We start from the raw sequence: 15171 nt of genomic DNA, 5'->3' as shown, positions 1-15171 counted from the left end.
ATGGATCCAAAGAGAATTCTCAGCTTTAAGTCACAGATTTTTATTAGAAATTCCAGTTTGCAGCCTCTTGGTTTTCTATACCTTGAAGTCTTTTCAGTTGTTTATGATAATCTGGACAGGGGTCCAAGGTATGCCAGGCAGCTGAAGGCAGAAAAGAGTATCCAACTCCCTCTTCAGTTTAGGACTGGGTTTCTTTTCCAAATTCTGTTTCCCACAGGTGGTCTGTGACCCGCAGCACCTCTTTCTGGTGATGTCCCAATACGCTTGTTTCCAATATTGCACCAGCATGCCTGTAGGTGTCAGTCCTGTGTGAGGGTGGTCCTATGCCTGCCCTTCTTGAAATAACTCCTGCTCTTACGTGTTATTTTCATTGGCACACTTTTGGATGCTGTTGGAAGCTACCTTTGTGTCTGAAAGCAGACTCAAAGCAGTAAGACGTACCTAGTTCCCCAATAACTCAGCATCCTTCAGAGCTAAACTAGAGTGGTGGTCACAGAAGTCTACTTAGGCAGAAAGAGGATGGACAAGGTGGCTGGGAACAGAGACACGGCTATCCCAGGAGAGATGCTAAATTGTCAGGTCACCAAGACTTGTAGATGGGGGAGATGAACCAACGTTTCTCATAGTGTAGTGAGTGTTAACCCTTTATGTACAAATAACTATTTTAAACACGCATAAATATTCTAGGCATGGCATTTACTATTGTTTTTGTTGGTACAGTTTGTGTGAGGTATGTTATGGTCTACGTCATTCCTTTTAATTTTAAGCAATCACCATTGTTATCCTCACATACTGATGAAGACAACGAGACTTAGACTGATGTCGTATGTCTGTGTTGTTTACACAGCCTGTCCCAGGCAAAGCCAAAATCTGATCCTGGATTTGTGTGGCCTGAAGTTTGAGCTGTTTCTCTCGTACCAGGCAAAGAAGGAGTGATCATTTCTTCTTTCCTGTATATCTAAAGCAAATTCCCTGCAGAATCCCAGAAGGGAGAAAGGATAAGGATGGTTGGAAAAAATGAGGAGGGCTGTGGAAGGAAGCTCCTGGCCACTTGGAGCTGGAATGAGGTTGGCAGGAATATGGAGAAGGAGGGAGAGAAGGAGAGAGTCGGAAGACAGCAAACATGCCAGGCTGGTCAGGGCCACGTTTCACCGGAGTCACCAGAAGGTACCCTTTCTCGAAGAGACCCTCATCACCCTCCACGGGCTTCTGTGCCCATTTCCTTGGTCTCCTCTGGAACAGACTTTGATGTGGTTCCTCCGTCTCTGAAATTCGAAGTGTTCTTCAGTTAACGTTCTCAGAGACTCTGAACCTAATCACCGTTACGGTAACAAAAGACAATGAAGCCTCTCAGGACTTTGTCTTCACACAGGATAGAAAAGAAGTCTTCAAAAAATAATCGACTATTTTGATTTCTGTATTTTCAGCAATCACCAAATATTTATTTAGCCCTTTGTGGTACCAACCACCCTCCGTGTTATGAGGGTACAACTGTAGGCAGACAGACATGACTTCATAGCATTTAAGTTTCGGGATTTGAATGGTTGAGTATTAAGCTTTAGTAAGAGTATTTTGGGCTAATTTTCCCCCACCTCAACCCATTTTTCCTGAATGTTCTTCCCTATTTTTAATTTTTTTTTTTTTTAGACAGGGTCTCCCTCTGTCCCCTGGGCTAAAGTGCAGTGGTGTCATAATAGCTCACTGCAACTTCCAACTCCTGGGCTCAAGCAATCCTCCCACCTCAGCCTTCTCAGTAGCTGGGACTACAGGTGTGCGCCACCATGCCTGGCTAATTTTTTCTATTTTTAGTAGAGAGGGGGTCTCGCTCTTGCTCAGGCTGGTCTCAAACTCCTGACCTCAAGCAATCCTCCCGCCTTAGCCTCCCAAAGTGCTGAGATTACAGATATGAGCCATCATGCCCAGCCAAAAACATTTTTTAAGTTAGATTTTTTTAAAAAACACATGAAATATATTCACAAGTTTCAAAATTTTTAAAGTTTGTACTCCATCAGCTACCAATATCATGCTTCCTTGTATATCCTTCCTGAGGTATCTTACTACATGTATAGACAATAAAACTGATTAAACATCATGTGGAAAACATTATATATGGATTTTAAGTTCACCACAAAAATACTCCAAAAAAAAAATGGTTCTTATTTTAGGCACCATATTGTCTGTGAATGAGAAATACTGCAAAATCTGTTATTTAAAAAGGTCATATGCAGACATTTAGGAAGCTATTTTTTAATTTAAGAGCTCATCCTTTTTTTATTTTGAAGCAATTTAAACTCTAGGTCCAAGAAATCTGGTGGGACAAAGTTAGCAGGGACCTTTGCTCCACAGTGTGCCACTGTGGTGAATGCGCAGAACTCTCAGGTAGGCTGGTAGAACACCTGCTCCCGAGCTCCAAGCTTTACTGTGGCTTCTCATCTAAAGGATCACGTTTAAGTTCTTACTGTGGCATGACCTCCATGACCTGACCCCACCCATCTCTCTACCTTCACTTCTTTTTATTTGATGCTTCATATTTTATGTTCCAACAACTACGTGGCCCTACACACTTCTGCAAATTTCACCGTTTTTGATGGCTTTTTATATCCTCTAATAAAGGATGCCATTGTTACCCCCCCTATCCAAATCTTCTTCATCCTTTATGCCCCACCTTGGATGTCACCTCTTCCAGAAGCTGTCTCTGATGACTCCCCCACCCCAGCCCGCCCTGAGAGTTGGCACTCCAACTCTGGGTTCTCCTGCACCCAATGCCACTGTTGCCAGCGTTGACTTGCAATTACCAGTTGAGTGAATATCTCCTCTACCCAACCTCCTCATTATTTGAGCTGCTTAAGGGTAAGAAATGTGACATCCTTCTTTGTATCCCCATCACTATAATTTGTCACTGTGCATGCAGCTGATTTGAGAATATGCAGAATGCTAGATGGTTACAGGTTGAGTCAGGGGAGGGGCAAGAATGTGCTGAATAACTAGGAATAACTTCTCATAACTATGAGAAGATGGGAGGAACATATAAAAGTGTACTGTACCTGGAGTGGGGGATAATTTTTGATAGTAAGGACTAGAGAAACAGTAGGTAAAATAATACTTGGAGATATAATTCCACAATAGCCAGGCCAACAAATGATGTCAGTAAATAAAACATAGAGAAACCTGGTACAATTAGGAAGCTCCAGAGTTCCAGATAAGATGTTTATTGGGTAGAGTCCTTCCTTAGAAAATCTGGTTTCCAGGTAGCCAACCTGGGCTCATGCTGTCAGGTTCTGATGCCAAGAGAAAGCAGCTGCAGGCAGCACGTGTAGACACCTCCAGTTAGTTTCTGCCTCACCTGCACCTGGTTTGAGTTTCCCCCACACCTGGCACCCACTCAGCCCTGCTGCTAGGACAATTCCTGGGCTATTCGGTTCATGCAGTGGGCTGCTTCTGACTTAATTTGATCCAGGGCTCCTTAGTTACTGGCTTAGGAAAAAACAAGATTATAAGAATGTGAAAGGTTAAGAAGAGATAATAGAAGGAAACTGAAAACATCTCCCCAGGTGTAGCTCTCAACACACATAAACACTGAGCTATTTAGAAGGTATGCGTTCTCTATAGAAAGGTTACCAAGGCCTTTAATCTGGGTGTGGCTGGATCCGTCCCAGTGTTTTTCAAAGTATGCATTGTGTTCTTTGTATACCAGCCCAAATTTAGAATTCAGTTTCTAGAACCACAAAGGAGGCATTCACTCACGCTGATTGTACGGATGGCTGAGAATTATAAATATTAATGGTCTGGTAGAATCATGTCTTAATGAATGTCACCACAACATTCAGGTCTACAATAACATGATCTTTTTGTGGCTGGAGGATAATCCACAGTGGCATTAGTTCTGTTAATGTGGAGAAAAATTCTGGTTGAAGGAGAAATTCCACAAAACTGATGGTTCCATGGGTGCCTATCCATTTAATGGAGTTTTAAAATAATATTTTTGTATAGCCAGATTATATTAAATACGCATAATAAATTTGAATATGATTTTCAAAATGTTATATTAGCGATGTGGGCCTCTTTGGCTTGTTTTATTTACCTCTTTGGTAAAGGGCTCTAGGCTCTTCCCAGTTCAGTAATTCAGGTAGGATTGTAGGGGGAGATTTATAGTCTACAACATATCCCAGCCCCTGGTAGAGAAATCTTAGACAGGTTATAGGATATTTACATAATTAAACTATGCTGAAGCTATAGCCGTTTGTAGAATCCTTTGTGATGTTTCTAGCATTGGCTCCACTATAGTATTTGAGATCATCTGTGCTCAAGTAATTTTGCTCCCCCACCACTAAGAAGGAAGTGATTAGGAAACACTACTCTTAATTAGCTCTTAATTTCTAATCTCTAGAACAATATTCTACGAGACAAGAAAAATTGGATTAAAGTATATATGTATGTTTAATTAAGTATAAATACAATTATGATTGGTAAACATCCAGGAAGCAGAATTTAACTTCAGCTTAATTCCGGCAGAGAGGATTAACATAGCTGATACTTTAGGACTGACAAGACCATTTTTCCAATTGATTCAACCTCCCATCATTCCTTACCAATTGTGTAAGACAATTTTTTTTCTAGAAGCAACAGTTGTCATTTTTTTTTAATTTTTTGAAACAGCCTCGCTTTGTTGCCCAGGCTAGAGTGCTATGGTATCAGTCCACCTCACAGCAACCTCCAACTCCTGGGCTCAAACCATCCTGCCTCAGCCTCCTAAGTAGCTGGGACTACAGGCGTGCAATACCACGCCTGGCTAATTTTTTCTATTTTTAGTAAAGACGGGGTCTTGCTTTTGCTCAGGCTGGTTTAGAACTCCTGACCTTGAGCGATCCTCGCTCCTTGGCCTCCCAGACTGCTAGGATTATAGGCATGAGCCATTGCCTGGCTGTCTTTTTTTTTTTAAATGAAAGCATAGTATTGCATTTCAGTGACTTTTTAAAACAATAAAATACTGTTTATCAAAGTCATATAACTGATATACGCATATGTCAAAGTACATAATACAATGATCAATGTCTGAATTATCTATTTAACATAAATATTTCTACCTTATTTTTCTTTACACAATATAAAAGCATCTCTTTCCGTCCTCCTCTGAGACCACACAATATTATGAAAAGGGCTTTGGACCCAGACAAACATGGTTTAAGTCCTTCCTCCCAGTATTTGCTAACGGTGTGATCCTGGCATTAGTTTATGCTGAGGCTCTGTTTATTCTACTGTGATGATGGGGGTGATAAAGATCACTTAATTTCCAGAGAAGTTGTGAGTGTTGAATAAGATAATGTATACAGTGCAGGGGTTCTCAATCTGGATCCTGCCTCAGAATCCCCTCATGGCCTGTGAAAGCCCCACCCCAGAGTGTCTGATTCTTCAGGTCTGCAGCAGGCTCCAGAATTTGTATTTCTAGCAATTTCTTGGGTGATGCTGATGTTTCTCACGGAGGGGGGCACTTTGAGAGCTGCTCACACAGACATCTCTTACAGAGACTGGCACATATATAGACTGGCAGCACATGCTGGTTCTGTTCATTTCCATATGGAGACTCTCTTTGAGAAAAAAGGCAACCACCAGTGAAACTGAAAGCGAGTTTCCGAGTTTCCGTAAGGAGACTCTTTATGATGTTTGTTGCACACGGCAGCCTTCGCAAAAGCGGGGTACGAATGGCTGATGTTCGGGGAGTGCGAGTATTGAGCAAATATCATGGGCTTTGGAGCGAGACAAACCTGATGATGCATTTCAACTTTATCTCTGTTAACTGTGTGATCTTGTGTACCCGGAACCTCAAACTCCTCATTTTGTACAGTCACTTAGTAAGGTTGTTTTGAGAATTAAATGAAAAAATTGGGTGTAATGTGACAGGTTAAGATTTATCCACTTACTAATAAGAGTATATATTAAGAAAACCTAAATGTGGCCTACTGTTCCTATACTAATGAGATCCTTAAGGTGTTGAATAAAATCAGTTAAATCTCTTCTCAATACAAAAGTGAGTTTTACCAACCATGGTAAACTAGATACAGATATACTCAAAGAGGGATGGGCGAAAGATGGGAAAATTTAAGCAATTTGATATGTTCAGATGGATACCTATGCTGGATAATTTTGATTCGTCTTAGTGTTATTGGTGTAATTTTTAAGACTGCTGAAAAGCTTCACCTAATCCTCACAATAACACAATGAAGTGTGTATTATCCATTAGAAAAGTGTTACCTTAAAACCATGAAGGATGCCAATAGCATCCTCAAAACTCTTATTTTTGAGATCCCATCACACGAAAGGAGTAGGAATTGGGTTTAATTGGTTCCTTTTTTTTTAAACCCTGTCAGGTTCCAGAAAAGATTTAAGATACCTATTTAGAACATAATCTAATTTCTTGGAAAAGGAAGTCAACATAGCCAAGGCTTAAAAGAAATGAGAACTTTTCACAATTATTCTATACAGGTTTTTGTGAGCCCAGCTACATCCTTCCCATTTTGAGTGTTCAGCTTCCTTGATATTAAAACAAATTTTGCCCATCCTAGCTACTTACACAGGGCTAATTTTTAAACCCTGATATAAAAATATATAAACACATGGAATAGTGCAATAATCCTCCTGTGCCCATCAGCCAGTTTCAACAACCCTTAGCATGTTACACAAACGCAAGACGAGAAAACAAAATTTATGACACATCTTTGAGTTGACTCTATAATTCTCCGAAGTGAGTAGCTTCCTCTTTTCAAAGGAAATGAGAAATGCTGATAGTCCAGACTATGGCTTTCAAGGTATCCCATAATAACAATTTGCTCAAAAGTGAAAATATTTTCATCCAACTTAAACTTTTAGGATATAGTTCATGAACCAGACTGGGTTTTCCTCTTTGTTTTTAATCAACAAAGCTGAATCTATAAGCACAGGCTCCTTAGGCATTAGAAGTAAGCGTTAGCACTCTGCTTACAATTTCCATTCTCTTGGCCTTCCTCTTCCTATAGGAGAAATGGGAAGGAGTATCTTACTAAGAGTAGTAAGCTGGTTAGTAGAATAGACTGTTCCATGTGTGGTCTTTAGAGGTACCTTTTTTTTTTTTTAATCTCTTCTCCATACTGAATATTCCACTTCCTCTATTTTTAAAAAAAGACAACTGACAGTCTTACTGGGAGTCCAAAGTATGTTTGAAGATGGAATTAACATGAAGATATTTTGCCTTCAGCCAAATCTTAATATATTTTCCATTGCTGCATGTTCTCGTAGAGCCCTCTCTGTTGGATTCGATCTTCTTGTTAATTTTACACATATGTAATTTAATTGGAGATGCCCAGTTATCAAGTTTTGTTGCTTTGCATGAGGTCGCTCTGATCTTGCAGGGTAGAGTGGATGAGAGAATATGGACTTTGGAGCAGAAAAGATCTGTTTTGACTCCTAGCCTTGTCACTTAACAGCCTGTCAGACACTGAACAAATTACTTAACCAACCTGAGCCTCAGTTAATTTTGATTTCAGGACATAAGAGAAAGTTTGGAAGGTGTTTGAGAATTTATTAGAAAGTAAGAATTGTTTTAATTCAACTTCATCCCCATAAAATATATCTGGAATATATCTGGTGACGGAGTCTTGCAGCAGTGACTATGACTTGCTAATATTTCTCTTCAAAGATGTTTGTAAAAGGGCCAGAAGAATCTCTGGGTGGCTGTAAGGATATGACTTTTGATGACCCCAAAAGACATTAAGGATTGGAACAGTAGCTCATGAACTTGGACTTTTTAAACACTTCACATTGTACAGCTAAGAATAGTAAATGGTCAGTAAAGATTATGAGCCATGTGTGAATGTTTTTTCTTTTTTCGTAAGTGCTTCAAACTCCCAACCATTATCCTGTGTAAGAAGGACTAGTAACCTAGATGCCCACACTGTAAAATTATTTTCTAAGTTCTATCCTCTGTTCTTAACTACATGTTTGACCTTGGACATGTTACTTAACCTTTCTGGGCCTTGGTTTTCTCCTCTGTAAAATGAAGAAATTGGGCTAGGTGATCACAAATGAGATTCCTGTATTATTTTGCTTTAACTCTGGAGCATGTCGGGGAACCACAAAGATATTAGAGGTAGATAAGACAGACTTAGGTTTCATTTCCCTGCTGTCAGATCTTTTTTTTTTTTTTTTTTTTTTGAGACAGAGTCTCACTCTGTTGCCCAGGCTAGAGTGAGTGCCGTGGCGTCAGCCTAGCTCACAGCAACCTCAAACTCCTGGGCTTAAGCGATCCTCCTGTCTCAGCCTCCCGAGTAGCTGGGACTACAGGCATGCACCACCATGCCCGGCTAATTTTTTCTATATATATTTTTAGCTGTCCATATAATTTCTTTCTATTTTTAGTAGAGATGGGGTCTTGCTCTTGCTCAGGCTGGTCTCGAACTCCTGAGCTCAAACGATCCGCCCACCTCGGCCTCCCAGAGTGCTAGGATTACAGGCGTGAGCCACCGCGCCCGGCCAGATCTTTCTTTAAAATTTTTCTTTCCTTTCCAGGCTTGGCTTTCCCTTAAAAAAAAAAAAAAAAAAAAAAAAAAATTTCTTTCTTTCTTTCTTTTTTTTTTTTTTTTTTTTTTTTAAATATAGAGAGGGTCTTGCTCTGTTGTTCAGGCTGGAGTGCAGTGGCATGATCATAGCTCACTGCAACCTCAAACCGTGAAGCTCAAAGCAGTTCTCCTGCCTCAGCCTTCCAAGTAGCTGGGACTACAGGTGCTTGCTACCATACCTGGCTAATTTTTTTATTTTTTGTACAGATGGGGCCTCACTGTGTTGCCCAGAGTGGTCTGGAACTCCTGGCCTCAAGCTATCCTCCCATCTTGGCCTCCCAGAGTCCTGGGATTACAGGCATCAGCCACCATGTCAGGCCTGCTGTCAGATCTTGAGCAATTAATCTGTCTTACATGGGTTTCAGTTTACTCATCTGCAAAATGGGGGCAATACTGATTTCATACGATCGTCGTGAGAGTAACAGACATTGGATTGGGGGACAGCTCCCATCTCAGCCATTGTTAATTCTGTGATCACCTCTGTCCCTCCGCTTTTCCCTCTTTCTGATATATTAATGTCATCACTTTCCCATTTATAGTACACTGTGACCAGCAGCATTGACGGAACAATGGCCTCTGGGCAGTGACTTTCTCTCCTTGTCACAGTCATGGTGCCCGAATCTGGATGCAACCACCACTACTGCCACGTCTTAGAACTCAGGCTGGCCACCGTGGGCAGTGTGCGGAGGTGATTTCTATGCTCTAAAGTTCTGCCCAAATGAGGAAATTGAGCGCTGAGCACTTACACAATGTCCCCACCTCTCTCATTGTTTTAATACAGCAGGTTATCCCCTCATTTCTGGAAGGTATTTTCTCAGCGTGCCCATAAATGCTGAGCTAGATTGAGGTGAGTGTAGTGTTGTTAGAGCCGGTTCCCCTTGGCCCCAGGAACAGAGAGGCAGAGTCATTGAGGCTGCAAAAAGGCAAAGGAGTTTATTGGCTAGCTCGAGCTAGGGTCCAAGTCCCAGAGCACCAATGCAGCGGCCTCTCCACGAACTAGGACCCTGCCCTGGGGTAAAGGTTAAGCTTTTATACTTTCTATATGCTAGTTTTCACACGACACATACTAGTCTGCACACAACACACTAGTCTGCACACAACATACTGGTCTGCACACGACACACTAGTCTGCACACGACATACTGGTCTGCACACGACACACTAGTCTGCACACGACATACTGGTCTGCACACAACACGTTAGTCTGCACACGACACACTAGTCTGCACTCCATCTCCCTTTAGTTTATTTGTTCTTTTAGAAGTGGCTGATCGCGTTGGCTCCATGGTTTGTTGACTCTAAACTTCGGGCTTTTCGTGCTGGCACCAGTTGTAGTTAACGTCATTTAGGGGAAGAGGAGGGTCTCCGACGGGGGAGGGGGGCTGTTGTTGCATACCTTCTAGTTTTTGGTTACAAGTGATGCTGGGAACACACGCCCTGCACAAGCCGTTCATGCGCTGATCATGTCTTGCCCTTCTTATCTACTTAGTTGGTTGGAGGGCCCCTGGACTCTCCAGCCCTTTATCAGGAAGTAACTTGCGGTTACCTCCCCGGGGCTTTGTTTTCCTTTACTTTAGTGAAGCCTGCCATGGCTCCACTTACGCTAAGCATCAAGCCAGCAAGCCATATATACAGAAGCAGAACTAGGCTGTTAGCTTCTCACATCCAGGAAGCCTAGCCTATCATGGAGTTACCCTTGCTCTTATACCTGTTTTTCATTCTGATTAACTATATTTATCAAACAACTAAAAGCAAGCACAGTCACAGAAGCGAATAGCATCAGTTAGAATCAAAGAGAGCACACATTTTCCTACTATCAATTCCTGTTCTTCAGTGTAAGTGTGGGGGACAGAGGGGACCCTGTGGAGCCAGACCCCTTGGCGTCAAATACAGCTTTGCAGATTCCTCATGTGTATGATTTGAGGCAAAGTATGTAATGTCTCTGAATCTCAGTTTCTGTATTTGTAAAACAGAGATAATAATATGACCTACTATTGTATGTAAATTGTGTGTATTAGTACATATCAAGTGCGTAGACTGGTACATGGTGCCAAGTAAGTATCAATGACTGTTAGTTCTTTCTATTCTACCCAATTGCCCTCATTAAGGTACAACAGGGGCTGGAAAAATGCAATCCCCCAAAATGCAGAGATTTCAGAAAGTACTACACAGGATCTAGAAGCTTTTCTCAAACTCAGACAAAATCCACTTGAACTCCCTCCCTTCCCTCCGCTTCCCACACTACTAGCGCTCACCCTGCACGGGGCAGTGAGAGGGCGGAGTGCCCGGGAATCCTGCATCGGTTAGCGGGATGCACTGCACCATGTGCGGCGTTTGCAGGGGCATCAATTCAAGTACTTCAATACCAGGAATCGCAGGTGGCCAGCAACAACCCTGCGTCAGTGTGCGTATCTTAACTCCTGCAAAGACAATACGTGCAATTTCCAAATAACCTGAATCTCCTCTCTCTCCCTCCAGTGAAAAAATGCAGTGTTGTTTTCGCCAGAATGTGGGGCACCTGAACCAAGTTGAAACAGGGTGTTTCAGTGAGGGGTATCGTGCCCATTTCCCTGTCAGCTTCTGTCCACTGTGTCCCAGCAGGGGCAGGGCTCGGGGGAGTGTGTCACATGAATCAGAAATGGCCTTGTGTACCTTCAGAGTCTGCCCGTGGTCCACATGGAATTCAGAACTGTGGTAGAATGAAGAGGGTGGATTCCCCTCCCTCAAAAGGTGGGGGGCTCATGTCATGGCTTCACCCGCTTGTGATCTTGGACAAGTCCTTCCAACTCTCCAAACTTAACTTTCCTGAGCCGAAGAATGAAAAGCACTAATCTTGGATGGGGGCGGGGTGGTGGTGAGAAGTGAAGTACTAACTCTGTAACTAACGACTTATTACTCTGTAACTCTGGAGCCAATAGCAGCACTTCTAGAACATAGAAGAAGGGGTGGTGATGGTTTCTTTTTCTTTTCTTTTTTTTTTTTTTTTTGAGACAGAGTCTCACTTTGTTGCTAGAGTGAGTGCCGTGGCGTCAGCCTAGCTCACAGCAACCTCAAACTCCTGAGCTCAAGCGATCCTCCTGTCTCAGCCTCCCGAGTAGCTGGGACTACAGGCATGCGCCACCATGCCCGGCTAATTTTTTCTATATATATATTTTAGCTGTCCATATAATTTCTTTCTATTTTTAGTAGAGGTGGGGTCTCGCTCTTGCTCAGGCTGGTCTCGAACTCCTGAGCTCAAACGATCCGCCCACCTCGGCCTCCCAGAGTGCTAGGATTACAGGCGTGAGCCACCGCGCCGGCCGGTTTCTTTTTCAAGTGGAAGATATGGAAGGAATCGAAACTGAGACTGGCTACCTCAGGAATAACAAAATGATCTTGCGAAGTGGAGTAGGTGATTTTGTGCTGGAGTTGGAAGGGACAGTCTAATAGTTTAAGATTTAGGGAGATGAAATGATTTATTTGCGTTGCATGATTTAGCGGCTAGACGAGGTCTTAAAGATGAGACGTCTAAGTCTTAATACAGTAGTCCTTATATGTTTAGTGCTTCTCACAATTTCTCTCTGAAATGTCCTAGATATCAGAGCAAAAGGACAGAAGAATATTTTGGTATGTATGCTGTCTAATACTGAAAGATGGGTTTTAACAACAGGATTCTGTAAAGTGTTCAGAATTCATTAAAAAAGATAGTATTGATATTTCTCAAATGAAAAAAATCTATAGGTATATTACAAAATATAATTTTAAAAATTTATCCATTTGCTGTGAAGGAGATCCATTCCATTTTATTGTTGTTGAATTTGCAGCAACTTCCTTTTTCTATTTTTAAATTTATATACAGTAAAACTCACTGTTTTTGGTGTCCAGTTCCATGTGTTCTGACAACTGCATAGAGTCATGCATCCACCACCACATTCGAGAACAAGTCCATCAGCCCCAGTATTCCCTCAAGCTGCTCCTTGTACAGTCCCTTCCCCCAGTCCAAACTCTTGGCAAATCCTGGCCTGTTCACCATCCCTGTGCTTTCCCAGAATGTCCTAAAAATGGAATCATAGAGTATGTAGCCATTGGGGTCTGGAAAAGCAGCTTCTTATTCTTTTTTTTTTTTTTAATGAATTCCTCGTGTGTGTTATAAGGTGACTATTGTGGTTTCTTATGGGTCCTCTCACGGCTTAAATAATCTCTGTTAAGTATTGGTTCTTTTTGGCCTACTTTTCTTTTTCCATGTTATTTATTTTTTTAATAAATAATAAAATCAGTTGGGCCTCTTAACATTTTTTTTAAAAGTAGGGTCATTTGTAGTAGTATTTTTCATTTGGGATAATAAACTGAAAGTAACTACAGCATTTATGTATGCAGTTATTAAACTTGAACTTGGTTTACTTTGATTGCCTTTAATTTTTCAGTATCAGTGATTTCAAATAAATAGTAGGAACACCAAGAACTTAACTGGAAGAATAGGAATAACTAAAACTGTGTCCCACTTTTATTCCAGAAACACATGTGGCAGACTCACAAAACTTCCCATCCCAGGTCCTTTCCAACAATCAGATCACGCACAAGCGTGGTGAGGAGCACGACACCTCAATATGGTTTCTTATGAGAACTCATACAGGAGAGGCTCTGTCTAAATTAGCAGATGCTCAAGGGTTTATTTTTTCCTATAAATTGAATATATTAGTTGTTGGCCTTGATCTAAAGATGTCCATTATTCAGAGTTTCTAAACTACTGAAATAACTATTACACAAATGAAAACAGCGGCACTCAAATGCTTAAAAGTAAAGCCCTTAACACCTGAAAACCGGACACTGGAAAGTGGTACCACAGTTCCTAGAGTGGCCCTGGGCAGAGAAGGGAGCAAGGGCAAGGAACTGAAGAGACCAACATTTCTTTGAAGTCTCATGTTTTATTTTACAAAGCTATGTAAATATTGCATTCCTGTCGAAACTTTTTAAGACTTTTTTATTGAAACATAATACTACCTACAGAAAACTGCCCATGTCAGAATTAAACAGATCACTGAATTTTCACACCCTCCTTATCTAGAAACCCAATTCCTCGTATTCTCAGAACCCCTGAGGGTTCCTTTCCACAGTAACACTTCCAAGAATAACCACTGTCCCAGCTCCATACATTAGATTTGTCTGTTTTTGTGTCGCCGTGTGTGTAACTTCTACTTGAAGCCCAGGGCTTTTCACCCAAATGTCCAGGTTAAATTGATGTTTCAGGAAGCAATGCCAGGCCGAGTTTTCCTGTATTTGTGCATACTGTACAAGATAGGGCTACCTGCTAACTAATCCCGGGCACATGGAAAGGCTCTTTCTTCCAGGTTTCTTCTCTTTTTAAAGTTTATTTAGGTGTTTTTCATATTTGCAGAATAAGACTGTGAACAGAACTGCCCTGCTGTTCTGTATGAGACATTGCTATCTATAGAGAGGGACTTAGTTCCCAGAATTAGCAACCTATATATACCCCAGTACGTGCAGTAGCAAATGGAATTTATCACTGACCTTCAAAAACTTTTGACCTGTCTTGGATTGTAAACAGGGGTTAAAATTAGACAACAGTCCTAAGTGAGCATGTTTTTTATCTGACTGCTCTTACATGGAATTAGAAGGAAGGGTCTACCTTCTTGATTAACTTCTTGATTAACATTCAACTGGGTGTAGCCTAGTGCCTTGTTTTGAAGGTGAAGCGTGCACTGTGTGCAGGGCAAGATGAAAATTTGTCTAGTGGAGTCGTTGAGGACTTTTCCCTAGGCAACAAACGAAACAGCACAGGGCCTACTGTGCTCTCTTGATCTCAATAAGGGAGGACCTTGCCATGAGAAGACAATCAAAACCGTGCTTTTATTTGAAAGTCACCTGAAAACTAGGAAATGGCACTTGATATGCAAAGTACCTAATTCAAGCTGTGAACAAACACATCTAAACAAGGAGAGGGCAGAAAACACTTACTACTTGATGTCCAAGTGCTGCAAATAACAGCAGAATCTCCCAAGTTTCTGGAATCCAATACAAACTTGAGTCCCAGGGAAGCAGGTTTTTGAATTCACAAACCCATCAAAGTGATAAACAAGTACGTAAGTGATGCCTGAACTCATTTAATTTAAGGAAACCTAACACATATATCTCGATGGTAAAGGTCACTTGTGAAAAGTCATTGCAATCTTTGATCAATATAGGTTAGTCAGCTGGTTCATAGTTACGTTGTTGTCATAAAGTCTCAGGGAAGTATTTGTGCCGAAAGGTGCTTTATTAATGTTTTCTTTCTCTCCTTTTTTTTTTTTTTTGCTGTTGAAAGCAAACATTAATGTTATTCATAGTTCCCCTAGAAACGAGAGGCACTGCACGCCACACACGGCCACAGGGGCCACAGGGAAGCAAGCGAAGCAAGCGCCAGGGCCAGTCCGTCTGTAGTAAGCAGGGAGACGAAGGCATAAGCCATAGTCTTTTTTTTTTTTTTTTTTCTTAAAGTTAATGGTTGTTACTTGTAGGTTTTAGATTTTGTAGCATGGCATTTTTTTTTTTTTACTTTGATCTTTGTTCTCTGTACTTTTATGCATTATTTGAATTCATTCTCATA

At 41.3% G+C, this 15171-nt stretch overlaps 1 protein-coding gene across 2 annotated transcripts in view; it reads left to right on the top strand.

The window, feature by feature from the left end:
• Positions 1-15171, top strand: part of LOC138398674 (N-acetyllactosaminide beta-1,6-N-acetylglucosaminyl-transferase) — a 78132-nt gene that overhangs the window by 43846 nt on the left and 19115 nt on the right. The window lies entirely within an intron of this gene.

The sequence above is a fragment of the Eulemur rufifrons genome, chromosome 18, assembly GCF_041146395.1.
Source record: "Eulemur rufifrons isolate Redbay chromosome 18, OSU_ERuf_1, whole genome shotgun sequence".
Lineage (NCBI taxonomy): Eukaryota > Metazoa > Chordata > Mammalia > Primates > Lemuridae > Eulemur > Eulemur rufifrons.
The sequence above is the reverse complement of the archived record's forward strand: the minus strand, read 5'-3'. Positions and strand labels throughout refer to the sequence as shown.